This window comes from Spermophilus citellus (genome assembly GCF_964194105.1).
Source record: "Spermophilus citellus genome assembly, contig: SCAFFOLD_310, whole genome shotgun sequence".
Classification (NCBI taxonomy): domain Eukaryota; kingdom Metazoa; phylum Chordata; class Mammalia; order Rodentia; family Sciuridae; genus Spermophilus; species Spermophilus citellus.
The window spans coordinates 211,396-227,052 of record NW_027672889.1 but is presented as its reverse complement, the minus strand read 5'-3'; the positions used below and the strand labels follow the sequence as shown (position 1 = coordinate 227,052).

The window sequence follows — 15,657 nt, the reverse complement described above, 5'->3', positions numbered from 1 at the left end:
AGGCATGGTTGTATCCAGGCTCTCAATCGGATATGACACTATTGCAGGAGTACGGCCACTCTCCGTCCCTTGGTTTTGTTCCCCACGTGGCTTCACACTCGGGCCGTGAGGTGGTGGCCCTCATAGCTCTGGCCTTAGCGCTATCAGAGGGAGCTCTTGCTGGCCCTGTTCTAGTCCCTGTTGGGGGGAAGGCAGCCCTGCCTGAACCTCAGAACTGAGCCAGGAGAGACGGTTCCTTGAGGCCAGCTTAGGTGCAGCAGCTGACGTGGAGAAGTGGGTGCAACTAAGTCCTGAGGCCTCCACGCCCCGGCCTCTGCCTGGCCCAGGAGGGACAGTGTGGGGGCAGTGCTTCCCATTCGGAGGCCCTGCTTCCTAGGGGTGGCCCAGAATCCCCGGTCCCCGCTCACGGTCCGTGCCCCCTCTGTTCTCAGTTTGCAGCTCAGCTGAGGAGCCGGGTCAGCCCCGCCTTCAAGCAGGCAGCCCTAGAGCCCCACCCCCTGTGCAGCCTGGACTTCTGCCCCACCAACTGCCACGTCAACCTCATGGAGGTGTCCTACCCCAAGACCACCCCCTCGGTGGGCAGGTCCTTCAGCATTCGCTTCGGACGCAAGCCCTCCCTCATCGGCTTTGACCCTGAGCAAGGTACCTGCTCGTGTCTGTTAGAGGTGGTGCTTAGACTCACACTCTGGTACCTCAACAGAACCGTGTCTGGGGGCCGACAGTCCAGGCTAGAATGGTGGCTCCGTGTTCATTAGGAGTCCAGGCCCTTCTATCTTTCTGCGTCACCATCTCTAGAAGGGGTCTCTAACTTTCAGGGTGCCTCATGGTGGAGTATGGCTGCTGGTGTGCCAGCCACCATGTCTGCATTTCCAGACAGGAAAAGCCAACCATGGTTAAAGGTGTATTAGCATCAAACTGAAACTGTCTTCTTGAGGTAACTTAGTGGATCAAGATTCTGAAAAGGGCAGTCGGACGCTGTGGTGTGCACCTGAAACTGAGGCAAAGGATCACAGAGTTTGAGTACAGCATTGGAACTTAGTGAGACCCTGTCCCGAAATTAAAAAAAAAAAAATTAAAAAGGCTGAGGTAGAACTCAGTGGTAGAGCATTTGCCTGGCCTGCACGAGGCACTCAGTTCCATCCCTGGTACCGCCAAAAAAAGGAAAAGAAAAAGAAAGTTCTGGCAGGGAAGTTCCCTCTCCCGGAGTTCTGGGAGTGGGTCTGCTTTCGCTGACCTCCCGCCTGCCCTCCTCCCCCGCAGGCCACCTGAACCCCATGTCCTACACCCAGCACTGCATCACCACCATGGCTGCCCCGTCCTGGAAGTGCCTGCCTGCTGTGGACGGGGACCCCAACGGCCAGGCTCTCAACGACAGCCTCGGGCCCCCCAGCGGGGCCCTGGGCCAGGAGGACCGGGGCCTGAGCTTCCTGCTGAAGCAGGAGGACCGTGAGGTGCAGGACGCCTACCTGCAGCTCTTCACCAAGCTGGATGTGGCCCTCAAGGAGATGAAGCAGTACGTCATCCAGATCAACAGGTGAGCCGAGGCGGGGGCCGCGGGGCGGCGGGGGCGGCCTCAGCCTCACTCCACAGCAGGGGAGTGAACTTGTTGAGGCGTGCCGTCCTATACACAATGGGCTGCGCTCATCAAATGCTAGGGGCACTCCTACCCCCAAGGTGACAACCCAGAGTGTCTACAGACATTGCCAGATGCCCCTGGGGGCCATAGTACCCTTCCAGCAGAGCAGTGAGTGCTGCAGCCTCCTCAGGGAGGCCGAGGCACTTGGTGAAAGCCTTGGGATCTTTGTTCTTTTAACATCCCAGGAAGATAGAGAGCTGGGCCTGAGGTCCCCCTTGCTGTGACACAGCAGGGCGCATGCAGCACCCCCTGTGCCAAGGGTGGGCACTGAGTGTCTGCAGGGCAGCAGGGTGGGGCAGAGCAGGGTTGATGGCACCTCTGGGATGGGCAGGCCAGAGGTGGGCCATTCTGCATGACAGTGACCCCTTTCTTCAGCAAACATGTGGGGGAGGAGACAGGACGTAGCAATGAGGACCCTGGAGACCAGTCACCAGAAGCAGCCTCTGGATGGCGCTGGGGCCCTCCTGGATGTGGCCCTCTAGGAGATGAAGTAGTACATCACCTGCCTGGAGGGGACGATTTTGAGAGTGTCAGGAACACTTGAGCAGGGACCAGGTACCAAGGGCTCTAAGGAACTGCTGATTCCGTTCTGCAGAGTGAGAGGCACATGGTCACCTTAAGACAGGGCGTCTTCCTGGAGCCTGTTGGCATTTTGGGTGGGTCATTCTGTGTTGTGGGCCGCCCTGGGCACTGTGGGTGGGTGGCAGCGTCACCAACCTCTATCCCCCAGAGGCCCTAGCACCCCTTGCCCCTGTGGTGACAACCCAGACCATCTCAAGACGGCGTCCAGTATCCCCTGCAAGGCACATTGCCCCTGGGGGAGATCGGAGGCTGAAGAGCCCTGTGCTAGAGTCACAACGGGGATGGACAGGGTGACTTGCTCTCGAGGCTCTCTTAATCCTCAGGGCTGGGAGGGGGGGCTGCAGGGACAGGTGGACCCCCTCGTGCTGCGCCCCTGCTGCAGGCTCCTGAGGTCCTGTCGCGCTCTCTGCCTCATGGGTGGGGACTTCTCTGTGGAGGCCGCGGCTGCAGGCTCAGGAGCCCGAGGCCTGGGCTTTACTCCTGGCCTGTTGGCCGTGTGACCTCAGGCTGCCTCTCTGACCCTCGGTTTCCTCACCTGCAGAGCGGGGCCAGTTGTGACCCTGATCTCCTGAGAGGCGGGATGGTGGCTAGCCTGGGCTTGTGGGTCGCCTGTGAGGCCCAGCACTGTGTCTAACATGTGGCGTGTCAGTCCCCACCTCCCAGCCTTGAGACGCCTGTGACACCATCCTGCTGCGCAGGTCGAGTCTCATGAACAGTTTGCCTCGGGCCTCTCAGACAGGAGGTGGTGGCGTTAGGGTTTGAAGGGGCTGCGGCCTGGGCAGGAACTGCCTTTTGAATGACTTTTCCTTGTGCGCGTGTTTACCTGCCATCTGTCCCGGGTGCTCTTGTCCTTGGTGGCAGAGCCCAGGGGTGTCCGAGGCCCTGCGGCCTGCCGTCTGGAAGCCATGCCCTCTGGGCCATGTGCAGAGCCCCAGCCCGTGCGCAGAGCCAGGCCAGGAGCCGCCAGAAGGCGTGAACCTGCGCTCTCACCCCGGCAGGGCTGCGGGCGGCTGCGCAGTTGTGGTTGCCTTTCCAAGGGGTGACACAAAACCCTGGACAGCTACCTGTGCAGGATCAAAGGTCACAGCTGGTGAAGCTGGGGCCTGGGCCTTTACCTGGAGCCCTTGCCCTGCAGGCTGCTGTCCACCATCACGGAGCCCACCCCTGGCGGGGCCTGTGACCCACCCCTGGCTGAGGAGGCCTCCTCCTCCTCACTGGTCAGCGAGGAGAGCGAGATGGACAGGACCGACCATGGGAGCATCAAGAAAGTGTGCTTCAAAGTGTCCGAGGAAGACCAGGAGGACTCGGGCCACGATACCATGAGCTACCGCGACTCCTATAGGTGGGCATGGTATGGGTGGCCCGGGGCTTGGTGGGACGGCCAGCAAGACAGTGAGCCTCTGACCATATGGAAGTTGGGACCATGGACGTTTTGTGGAATGCGGTGGTCTGGCCCTGAGACCTGCCCAAGGTGCATCCCAGAGAGCCCACCCAGGTCCCCGCCCAGGCTGGCGCTTCCATCTGGCCTGGTAGACGCCACCCTTTCAGCCATACGTGTCCCAGTGCAGAGGAGAGGGCTGATCTGCCCACACGGTGTGCTTCAAACTTGGTTTAAGACCTGTGGTTTCTGCCAGGCATAGGGATGCACTCCTGTAATGCCAGAGCTAGGGAGGCCAAAGCAGGAGGATCCCAAGTTCAAGGCCAGCCTGGCCAACTTAGTGAGGCTCTGTCTCAAAATAAGTAGATGATAGGTAGGTAGGTAGGTAGTTAGAGCTGGGGGTGCACCTTAATGGTAGAGCACCCCGGGGTTCAGTCCCCAGCACTACAAAAATAAACGCTATTTATTTTTACTTGATCTGAGGAATAAGTCTGTTTCTTTCTCTTCTGAGAGGCCGTGAGCTGTCTTGCCACTGGTTAGATTAATTGTAACGACATCAGTGAGGCCTTAATTAGCGGTTAAGTAGATTAGAACTCAGTTTCCTGTGCTAACTCAGCCTGGCTGCTGGTAATTCCTTATCTCAGCCTAATGAGCCCCGGACCCCCTGAGAAGGGCCTTGTCACCTTCAGCTGCAGCCAGAAGGAGTCCTTGGCAGCCAGACCCCTCTGGTGGGCAAAGCCCAGGGCTGCAGGGATGCGGCCAGCGAATGCTCCTCTTGTCCCCACAGGACCTGCCTAGTCCTTGTGCCCAGTTTCCTGGAGTCTGTAACCGGGTCGTTCTCGCTGCGTGTGTGCCTGTCCTCGGAGCTCCGAGGCCAAGGTCCCTCGCGTCTCTGGGTTTTCCTTCTGAAGTTCCTGTTCCTCTGGTTTTTCATTGAATTGTCAAAGAGCGTAGGGTGGAATTTTGGGACAGTTGCTCCTGATTCCTAGAGTTCCTTTTGGTCAGGTGAGTGGTGGGTTGTGCCCAGAGTCAGGGTTGTCCCTAAGAAGAGCCAGGCACTCGGGAGCACTGGGGACCTTGGACAGTGGTGACAGCTGAGTGGAAGCAACTCTCCGCTCTGTTTCTGTGCTGGGCCATGAAGCGCTTCCCCCCGGCGGACCTGAAAGACCCCGGGCTGGTTGTCCCCTGGGCTGGGGCTTGACCGTGCTCTGGAGCGGGTCTGGGTGCGGGGCCAGGGGTGCGAGCGAGGGTGACTCGGCCGTCTCGCCCCAACGCAGCGAGTGCAACAGCAACCGGGACTCGGTCCTGTCCTACACCAGCGTGAGAAGCAACAGCTCGTACCTGGGCAGCGACGAGATGGGGTCCGGTGAGTGGGCCGCCCATCGGGGAGGGTCCTGGCCGGTTGGTTAGCGGGTGTCCTCCTGCTCTGTTCCGTTGTTTGGAGTTCGTTGCTTTGAATCGCATGGAGCCTCCTTCTGTCTGCTGGTTTGGCAGGTACTTAGTCAAGCACCTCTCACGCACCAGGTGCTGGAACTTAGCAAAGCTAAGATCCCCACACAGAGCAGATAGAGACCTCGGTGCGGTCGTGCACCATGGCCTATGGTTGCATGGGATGTGTGGGTGGTGGGTGCTCCAAGGTCCCACAGATCCCTGGAACCAAGGGGGCCCATAGGGATGACCATGCACCAACCCAAAGTCCAGATAGCACAGGAAGGTTTAAAGAAGCCAGTGAACTCGAATCCAAACCCGTCGTGCTCCCAAGTGTACCCACCGATGGTACTTGGATGCCGTCGGCAAGGGCACATGTATGCAGAGGGACATGCGGTGGCTGGCGGGCGGCTGGACGGACAGGTGGATCATCAGAGGAGGTCGTGCTGTGTCTGCAGCGCTTCCTGAAGCCTGACATTGCTGTGTGTTAATTTCAGTCTCATTCTCTCAGACTTAGAAAGTACACTTTGTGCATAAATAGGTCACACGTCCACATGGGCCATTATTAGAAAGACAAGAGACAGGCTGAGGTGGCGGATCCCTCCCACCCTCAGCCACGGCCTCCTGCTGCCCAGGCCGCCCCCCTGCACCCCGTTACTGCTGTGTCCTGCCAGAGGACGTCTCTGCATAAAAACTTGCCCCCATTATGTGGCAGAAGAAAAGAAGGCCCAGGCAGGCGGACTGTGTGGCTGGGCTCTAATGTCTCATGATAGAAGATCAGGCCATTGAAATATGTCCCCAGAGGGGTTCAGTGGAGCTGACTTCACTGGAACAGGGGCTGTGACTCTGTGGGGCTGGGATCCAGGTCTTTGTCCTCAGTGCCCTCATTTGTGGAGTGGGAATGACAACAGCTTGCCATCTGGGGGGTGTTTGTGCTTCTTGCCCATTTTTTAGATGAAGAAACAGAAGCTCAGAGAGGTCCAGGGATTTGCCCAGTGACTCAGCTGGGGCCTGAGTCTGGCAGGCTACATGTCCCCTGTGGGTCTAGGGCTCTATAGCCGTGTGGCCTCCTTGAGAAGAGGTTGGGGAGGAGCGGGGTGGGGCAGCAATGACTGACAGCCACGCTCTGTCTTCTGCCAGGGGACGAGCTGCCCTGTGACATGCGCATCCCATCGGACAAGCAGGACAAGCTCCATGGCTGCCTGTAGCACCTCTTCAACCAGGTCGGCCTCGTCCCAGCCTGGTGTGGCCCTGGGTCCTCGAAGCCCCCTGGCAGCCACGCTCACCGGGGGCTTCTTGTCTCCAGGTGGACGCCATCAACACGCTGCTCAAGGGGCCGGGGATGGGCAGGGCCTTCGAGGAGACCAGGCATTTCCCCATGGAGCACAGTCTCCAAGGTGAGGGGTGCCCGGTGGGAGCAGGCTGGATGCTGGGCACACACCCCTGCTGCGTGGCTCTGGCTGGTCCAGGCTGGCAGACTCCTGCCTGAGGGCCACATCAGCCCACAGCCTGCTTTCACTCAGAATCTGTCTCCACTGTCATCCTTATATTGTAAAGTTTCGTAAAAGCCAAACAACAAGGTCTGTGTGGTAGAAGCTGTAGGAGCTGCAAAGCCTGACCTGGCTCTCTACAGGGACAATTGGTGTCCTGGGGTTGGTCCCTGGGTCCCCTGGGCCTGCCCATTTGTGACACGAGGGACAGCCTGGAGTGCACTTCCTGTCTGTCATACCCACGGAGATCTGCTCCCCTCATCACACTTTCCAGCCTTGTGACTTTGCTGCGGAGTTTATTATTGATGTGACTTTTGTTTTGTTAATGGCATCTCCTGCAGAGTATGGTGGTGCAGGCCTGTGGTCCTAGTGACTCAGGAGGCTGAGGCAGGAGGACCTCAAGCTTGAGATCAGCCTTGGTAATTTAGCAAAACCCTGTCTCAAAGAAAAAAAAAAAGGACTGGGGATGTAGCTCAGTGGTAAAGGGCTGGTGGTTCAATTCCCCAGTACCTAAGTGAATGAACAAATAGGTTTTGAAAAGGTATCTTCCTTTTGGAGATTGAATTTTAAAAGGATCTTATTAAAATGCCCCCATAGGAAGAGCCAGTGTAGTAGGCCATATATTGATGATAAGCCACAGTGATCAACTTAATGGGAAAGCCACAGTGTCATCCCACTGCCGTCAGGTGGGCACTGCTCCCTGCCCGGGGCCTCTGCTGCTCTTCAGGAGAGGGCTGTGTGAGAGAAGAGTTAAGGCCTCACCAGCACCAAACCGAGGCTTTCCTCTGCAATGATTGAGATGAAAAGAATTGGCATTTCTTATGTCCTCCTGCCTTTCATCCCACTAACCCCCCCACCATCTGTCCGTCCCCAGCTGCCAGTCCATCTGTGCAGCTATGCAGCAGGTAAATAGTTCCCTAGAGCCAGCTTGTGCCAGGCCTTGTGCTGGGTGCTGGTGACCCTGAGCCCGATGGGACACTGCTGACCTCGCGGGCTCCCAGCTGTGTGCAGGAGACGGGAATGTGGACAGCCTCTGCCTCCAGGGGAGCATCGGGTCTGCTCAGCTGTCCCTCCCGCTGTGTCAATCCCCTGTCCAGGGGTGAACCTCAAGGAGAAACAGCAGAGAGGGCCCCAAGCCACAAAGACCTCAGAGACCCGGGAAGAGGCCAAGGGAACAGGGGCCTGCGTCTGCCTGGCCTTTGGCCTGTTAGGGCCACATTCAGGTCCCAGTTCTCCCACTACCCAGTGTGACTTTAGGCCAGTGACTTGCCTGGGCTTCCCCCTCTGTTTAGGGAAGGGTTAGAACGAGGTCACAACTCATGTGCCTGCTTAGTTGGTTGTGGCATGAAGACCTGTGCCTGAGAAGAAGGCTTCTGTGGCTACCGGGTCCAGATCTGGGAGCAAAGAGTGCTGTGATTGATTGGTGCTGTCTCCACTGGATTGTCTGTGGCTGTGGATCCTGGCCCCCGACTGGCAGGAAGGGTGCTGAGATGGATCCGTGGTGTCTGCGATGGGAGTGGCATGTGAAGTGGAAGCACACTGACCATGCATTTGTCCTCCAAGGCCTGGATTACATCCTAGAGCCTGCTGCTCCCCGGATCTAGGTTATAAGCTTTGGAATCTGGTGACAGGGCATGGGCTTTTGTGCCACTGTTCTCCAAAGCCACCTCCGTCCCTTCCCGGCCCTCATGCCGCTTTCCTGCCCCAGAGTTCAAACAGAAAGAAGAGTGTATGGTCCGTGGCCAGAGCTTGATCCAGATCAGCATCCAGGAGGACCCCTGGAACCTGCCCAGCTCCATCAAGACCCTGGTGGACAACATCCAGAGATATGTGGAAGGTGTGCGGGCAGGGAGGGTCATGGGGGGCCTGTGGCCTTTGGCTGGGTCTGGAGTGCAGCAGGGTCCTGTTGGGGCCCACCTCTGTGCCCCTTCCCCTGTGTGCTCAGGGAAGGGGAGAGGAGTGGCTGCACGCTGTCAGCTGAGTGGCCTCCCCAGGCCAGCTCTCCTGTCGCCTGCCAGCCCCCCTTAGCCGCCTCCTCCTCTCCCTCCTCCTTCAGATGGGAAGAACCAGCTGCTCCTGGCCTTGCTGAAGTGCACAGGTGAGGGCTTTGCGGGGCAGCCGTGAGTGCATGGGCCCAGGGGTACGCGGCGAGGCCTGCCTGGCTGTAGGCGTCCATGAGGACAGCCTGGGGGGCCTCTTCTGTGGCCAGGGTGATTTTTTCTTGGCCCATCAGGATCTGCACTGGGGAAGGCGACCCTTTGGCCTCCTGCCCCTCTAAGACTTGCACCTTGTGTCCAAGGGACAAGTCTCAGTCCCTGGAGCTGGGAGCCCTGTCTTGGGCCACCTGCTTCCTGGGTGATTATGACGAGGACACAGGATAGAGGGCGGAGGGTGAGGGAGGCTGCTTGTCAGTAGGCTCCAGACCCAGCAGACGGTGGAGGCCGGAGCTGCAGGTGGGGTGGGACACGTTTGTCCACCTTTGTCCCTCCCTTCTTCTCAGAAATTTGTAGTCAAGGGAGGATCCAGGTCAAAATAGGCAGCTGCACGCAGCTGGCCAGATGTTGAGGGTAATTCCTCTCAGCAGCTGAGACCTGCAGCCTCTTTGCCTCAGGTGGGGCGGGGTGGTGGAGGGGCGGGGCAGCAGGAGAACCCGGTTCTCAAAAGCGCCGGTGGAGCTCGGTGGCACAGCCGCACCACTGGCACACAGCCGGCCAGGCCGAGAAGTACTGCATCCCAGAGAGATGGCCAGGGACGGGCCTGGATAGTGGCCAGGAACCCACAGGCCCACCTGCTTGGTCGGGGGAGCAGCAGCTTTTGGGTGAGGTGGCTTGCTCACGGAGGGGGGAGTTCTGTGGACCTGGCTTTTGGCCCCAAGAAAACTTTTGGCCAGTTCGCCCCATGCAGGGTCTGTGGGGGCTCGGGGCCAGGGGTGGTGCAGCCTGCTGCCAGCACCTGCCCAGAGGCCTGTCTGTCCATCACAGACACCGAGCTGCAGCTGCGCAGGGACGCCATCTTCTGCCAGGCCCTGGTGGCCGCCGTGTGCACCTTCTCCGAGCAGCTGCTGGCGGCCCTCAGCTACCGCTACAACAATAACGGCGAGTACGAGGAGAGCAGCCCGGACGCCAGCCGCAAGTGGCTGGAGCAGGTGGCCGCCACCGGGGTCCTGCTGCACTGCCAGTCCCTGCTGGCGCCAGCCGCAGTGGTGAGTGGGCAGAGGAGGACGGGAGGCCCCCCAGCCTGTGTCCCCTGCAGTTGGCTCCCAGGGCCCCGCTGTTCACACAGCAGGTGTTTATTGAGCACCTACCATGTACTGCTGTTAGGAACTGGGGCCTTACGTCCTGGTGGGAGGGAGACACACATAGGTAAAAGACATGGTGCTCAAGCTAGGCGGTTTTGCCCCAGGGGACACTGGCAACATCTGGAGACATTTTTAGTTATAGCAGTTGAAATATCCAGGAGTAGTGTCTCTGGCACTTGGTGTGTGGAGGCCAGAGATGCTCCTCAGTGTCCTACAACAGTCCCAGGACAAATACCTGCAGTGCTGGGTGGCTCTGGTGGCCAAGGCCCAGCCGCTGGCTGGTGGGAAGTGTGGCCTCGGAGCGCCCTCTGCTGGGCAGAAGTCTGCTCTCACCGGACTCAGAAAGGCTGCCTGGGCACCAGCCCTCATGTCTTGGAGCCACATGCTAGTCCCTGTCCGTTTGGTCTCTGACGTCGAGAGGCACCAGACTGCTGGGGTCCACAGCTCACCTTCCAGCCGGGGAGGCAGATGAGAAGACACAACGGAAGGCTGGGGGGAGAGGCAGGGAGTGGAGGCCATGGCGTCCTTGGGGATCTGTGGTCAGAGCTGGCCGTGTTGAAGCGGTGACTTTGAGCCAGTAGACAGGAACAGCCTGGGGCAGAGGGAGCAGCTGTGGCCCCAGGAGCAGGGAGGCGGTGGGAGGTGAGGTGCGTGGGCTGGGTCTGCAGGGCTGGGCCTCGCTCTGGGCAGGAGGCTCGCGGGTTGGAGGCAGGTGAGAGACAGGATGTGGGTTCAAGTTAGACAAAGGTAACAGCACGGGGAGAGGGGGGTTGTTTGGGGGAGGGTTAGGGGGAACTGTGGGGTCCTCCTGGGACATGGACCCCCCTGGAGTGGTGGCTGGGAAGTTGGGGGGCTCTGGAGCGTGTTTTGATGGTGGGTCCCAGGGCTTGGTCATGGCTGTGTATGGGGCAAGGGGAGAGAGAATCGGGTGGGTGGGGCCTGCTGGAGGGGCAGGAGGTGGTGGGTTAGCTTTGGAATGGTTGTTCATGACCGTTGGTGCAGGGAAGGGCCACTCAGCAAGTCAGAGCCAGATGGGTTCTGACCCTGGGGGAGCAGGACAAGCTGTAGGCAGAGCACACGCAGGACCGGTGGGAGGAGCCCGCTGTGTAGCACGTGGCCTAGATTCGGACCCCAGCTTGTCCAGGGAAAGCTTGGGGTGGGCGGCACCCGAGGTCCCTCATGTGTCTTCTTGCAGAAGGAGGAACACACCATGCTGGAGGACATCTGGGTGACCCTGTCGGAGCTGGACAACGTCAGCTTCTCCTTCAAGCAGCTGGATGAGAACTACGTGGCCAGTGAGTGACTCCCCGCCACTGTGGGTGTCAGGACGCTGAGGCGGCAGGAGCGTGTGGGGCCACCTGGCCTCCCGTGCGAGCAGGCCAGCTGCCCGAGCCTCACTCCCCAGCTGGAGTCTGAGATCTGAATTGCAGCACACGTGGAAAAGGGGTTCTTCCACATCAGCCAGCTGCCCCACCACCCGTGAAAGACCCACGAGCGATTCTCATTCAGATCCCACCCTCAGATCCCATTCAGATCGCCCCTCTTTGTGGGGAAGAATTAAGATTCTTAGGGACTAAGGCCGTGATTACCTGAGGTTCCTTGGTCCTGTCTTCCTCCCTCTGCCCTGCCCACCCACTCGCACCACCCACCCCAGACACTTCCGCAGCAGGGAGCACTCGGTACTTGCCAGCCAGAGACAGGCTCTGGGCCACGGTGCTGGGCAGCATGACCACAGCTTCTGCCCTCCCCGTGGTGGTCTCACCCTGGGTCACCTGGGGACATCAGAGATGCCGATCCCAGTCGCTGGCTGCTGTGGGTCAGTTGGGGCCTGGGTAGGGGTCCCGGGGGAGCGCAGGTGACCTCCTGCTGAGGCCGAGAACCCTGTGGGTGCTTCCCGCGCGGCTCTGCTGGGCCCTGGGGACCCCGCCCAGACCTCCACCTCGGGAACTCAGGGGTGGAACAGGGCGCCCATGTGCCACGTGCTCTCCCCAGGACTCCAGAGCTCATGGGCCCTTTCACTTCACTTCATAAAAAGCCCCCTGAGACAGCTTTTTCCCAAGTGCCACCCCCTTGAAATGGCTGTGTGTCTGGGCTGCATGTCTGGGCTCTCGGGGACATCCATCCTCCCCTTCAGGGACCAGCTCTGACCTCCTTGGGGCAGTACTGTCCCTGCTGAGGATGCAGACTGCTGCCCAGGGGCCAGTTTGAGTTGGCTGTGGTGCTGCCTGTCGTGGGCCGAGCTGGGCTCCGGGAGAAGCCCTGGTCCACCAGTGACACCTGCAAGCGCAGCCGGGGTCCCCAGGGCCGCACTCTGCCCCCCTGCCCGCAGCTCTTCCTCATGGGGGTGAATGAGATGCAGGTCCTGTTGGAGGGCAGCTTTTGCCAGGTGGGGCCCTGAGTGACCAGCAAAGGGTGACAGGAGCACCCTAGGGCTCTGAAGACACCCGGCTGGTTCCCCTGCCGGGCAGTCAGTGTCGGGGCCAAGAATAAAGCAGTGGCAACCAGCAGCTGTCGAGGGTGTCCAAGAAGCAGGTCACAGGCGGCTCCGCGGGGTGGGGCTCTCTGAAGCGCCCTGCGGGGTGGGAGTCTGAGGCACTCTCTAGGCTGGGGAACGGGGGTCACAGGATGCGACTCTGGCGTGAGTGGACATGGAAGTCCCAGGGTGCCACCTGAGGCTGGGAAGAAGGGGGTCTGGGGTTATCCCCCTGGAGTGGGCCGACAGGGAGGCACTGGGATGTCACTCTGGCACCTGGGGAAGGGAGATGTGAAGCTCCTGTAGCAGGGGGCAGGGCCCTGCGGTGAGCCTGTCTGGCCTTGTCCTCCGCAGACACCAACGTCTCTTACCACATCGAGGGCGGCCGGCAGGCCCTGAGGGTGGTCTTCTACCTCGACAGCTACCACTTCTCCAAGCTGCCCTCCTGCCTGGAGAGCGGGGCCAGCCTCCGCCTGCACACCGTGCTTTTCACGAAAGGTGAGCTGCGGCTATGGGGGACCGCAGGGGCCGAGCCAAGGCCACCAAGCACTGGGGACCCAGCCCCTCCCTCCCTCCTCTCCCTTCAGCTCTGGAGAACGTGGAGGGGCCGTCTCCTGCGGGCAGCCAGGCAGCAGAGGACCTGCAGCAGGAAGTCAATGCCCAGTCCCTGGAGAAGGTCCAGCAGTACTACCGCAAGCTCAGGTGTGTGCCTGGGGCTGTGCTGGGGCCAGGGTTCAGAGAGCTGCCACAGGGCGTGGACACAGCAGTGCCGGGCAGACCCTCTGCGGGAGGAGTGGGCCAGACGCCCCTTTCTGGGGCACCTGCTCTGTGCGGGGCCTTTGCATGAGAGTCCAATGGCGGTGCGCACAGTAGTTCATGCTAACTCATTTTCCAGATGAGGAAACTGGGACCCAGGGGCATACACAGTGTGCCCAAGGTCACACAGCCAACAGTCTGGCTTCAAAGCAGGTCCTTTCTGCTGAGCAGAGCTGCCTGTCCACTCTGCGTGGGGACCGGAGCTGAGATGGGTGCTGAGATTCAAGGGCCTTGAGAGGGGCGTGGCCCCTGGGCCTCTGTCCTGGTCACACCTGCAGGGAGAAGTGGAGGGAACAGATTTTGCTGGGAGCAAGCACGTGTCCAGGGGAGCAGCTCCCACGTCCTTAGCAGCCTCAACCGTGGCCCTCCGAGTCCTGCCTTGGTGACAAAGGGTGGCTGAGAATTAGGAGATGGCAGGTCCAGTGTCAGGGCCTCCTCCCCTGGGGCCTGGTTGGCCACTTGCTGTCGTCCACCTGCTCCACAAGCGCGTCTTTCACCTGTGGCTTCTACTCCCTTCCACGGCCCAGTGGAGACCGCCTGGTTCCCAAGGCTTAGGTGCCTGTGGGTTGGCCCTTGAGAGGAACCTCTGTGGCCCAGTGAGCGGCGCCCAGGGCCAGGCGGGGACGGGCTCAGGGAGGAGGAGCAGGTCTGGGCGGCAGCAGGGAGGGCGGGGGCCGTTGAGGACAGCACTTGGGGGGCTGTCAGGGAGCCCTGAGAGTGGCCTCCTCCTGGGAGACCACAGCCCTGCAGCTGTAGCTGGGGGTGGCCCCTCTCAGCCTCTCTCTCCCTCAGGGCATTTTACCTGGAGCGGTCTAACCTGCCCACGGACGCCAGCACCACCGCCGTGAAGATAGACCAGGTGCGTCCCCCCTGCAGCTGGGCCGGGTGGGGCTCCCGGGGTCAGGACTCAGCGGGGCCTGAGGGACCACTTGGCCCACCTGGGAGTCCCCAGGTGGTTTCTGCTCACTGGTGGCCTGCTCCTCTCTGCTCTCGTGGTAACTGCGGGTCTCTCTGGGGCTGGCGCCCTTGGAGAGGTGGACCCACGCCGGGTGGGCCTGGGTCCTCTTTTTCCTTCACATTGATGTGGGCACTTAGAAATCAAGAGATCTCCTCAGAACAACGGAGGCTTCCAGCTGTTTTGAGAAGTGGACAGGTGTGAGGCCTCCTTGGGGCTCCTCCCCACAGGCTGGCCTGTGCGGGGCGGGGCTAGCCAGGGCCACCGGCCTGTCGGCCCCTGCTGACAGTGTCTGTGGCCGGCCTTCCCGGCTTGTGCAGGCCTCACCCCGGCGTGGCGTTCTGGCCTTGGGGCTGGAAGCTGCCCTGGGAGATGCTGGGCACCGCGCTGTGGGATGTGTGGCCGGCAGGATCTCGCCATGGCACAGGAAGACCTTTACCTCCACGCGGTGGCTGGGGGTCTGGGACAGCAGGGAGGGCTCCTCCTCAGGAGGGGTCTGGAGGGCACGAGCGAGGCACTGTTTGTGCTCAGAGATGCCCTGGGCCTGAAGAGGCGGGGCCGGGGGTGAGACCTGAAGTACGGGGCGAACACCGAATGCCAACTGCAGGGTAGCGGGGAGCCACAGATTGCTCTTGAGCAGAGGTCATGGAAACCTTGGAGAGGGCGCTGGGGGGACAGGTGCAGGGACCTCTGGATGAGGAGGAGATGGGGAGGCAGGCCAGAGGCCCTCGGCTGTGCCCCGAGCGTCCCCATTGTATCTGTCCCATGCCTTGCAGCTGATCCGCCCCATCAACGCCCTGGACGAGCTCTGCCGCCTCATGAAGTCCTTGGTGCACCCCAAACCTGGGGCCGGCGGGAGCTTCGGTGCCAGCCTCATCCCCGTCTCCTCGGAGCTCTGCTACCGCCTGGGGGCCTGTCAGATGGCCCTGTGTGGCACCGGCATGCAGAGGTAGGCCAGAGACGGCTGGGCCTCGGGGTCAGGGCGGCTGGGCCCGAGGCCTGGTCCTCCACTGCTTGCTGGCCTGGGGCAGGGCCTCGGCGCTCTGGCCGCAGGTTGCTGTGAGATGTGGCAGCAGTGGAGGGTGGCAGGGCTGCGGGTGTCCTGGAGCCGGGCTCGGGAGCAGGAGGCGGGTGCCGGGCTCCTGAGCCTGCCATCCGCGAGGGAACGGTGTCGCACACCTCCTCGGGATGCGCTTGTCTCTTGGCCTTGCTGGACACTTCTGCCTTCTGTCCCCACCCTTGTGTTGGCCCCAGGGAGGAAGACCGCCCCTCTCCAGTGGGCCCTTCCAGGCCCCCTCGTCCCCCCACTCAGGTGCCTCCCACTCACCAGGGCCTCTGTTTGCTGCCCGCCCCCCCCCCCCCAGGCAGGGTCCCGTGAGGTCAGGGGCTGTGTCACTCTCTGCCGTAGCCCACCACCTAGCCCCGTGTCCGGCACTGATAGGCACTGATGGACAGGCGTCCAGTTGTGTCCCATCAAGGGAGGAGGGTGCCCTGCGAGCTGGGCACTGCCAGGTGTCTGCGCCCACGGGCTCATTTCCTCCCGGCTGAGCCGGTGTGGAAGGGCTCATTCAGGGGCTCTCAGCCAGGGGCAGTTCTGCTCC

The 15,657-nt window shown here is 61.1% G+C and overlaps 1 pseudogene across 1 annotated transcript in view; it reads left to right on the top strand.

Annotated features, from left to right (window-relative positions):
- LOC308640465 (phosphatidylinositol 3,4,5-trisphosphate-dependent Rac exchanger 1 protein-like) overlaps window positions 1-15,023 on the top strand; it is a 39,323-nt pseudogene extending 24,300 nt beyond the window's left edge. The window contains exons 15-28 of the transcript XR_014024363.1: window positions 432-642; window positions 1,261-1,534; window positions 3,354-3,560; window positions 4,874-4,962; window positions 6,165-6,247; window positions 6,331-6,421; window positions 8,223-8,351; window positions 8,571-8,612; window positions 9,496-9,716; window positions 11,008-11,107; window positions 12,640-12,783; window positions 12,873-12,987; window positions 13,894-13,960; window positions 14,833-15,023. The product of XR_014024363.1 is annotated as a phosphatidylinositol 3,4,5-trisphosphate-dependent Rac exchanger 1 protein-like (transcript). The remainder of the gene's footprint in view (window positions 1-431; window positions 643-1,260; window positions 1,535-3,353; window positions 3,561-4,873; window positions 4,963-6,164; window positions 6,248-6,330; window positions 6,422-8,222; window positions 8,352-8,570; window positions 8,613-9,495; window positions 9,717-11,007; window positions 11,108-12,639; window positions 12,784-12,872; window positions 12,988-13,893; window positions 13,961-14,832) is intronic.
- Window positions 15,024-15,657: the final 634 nt, after the last annotated feature.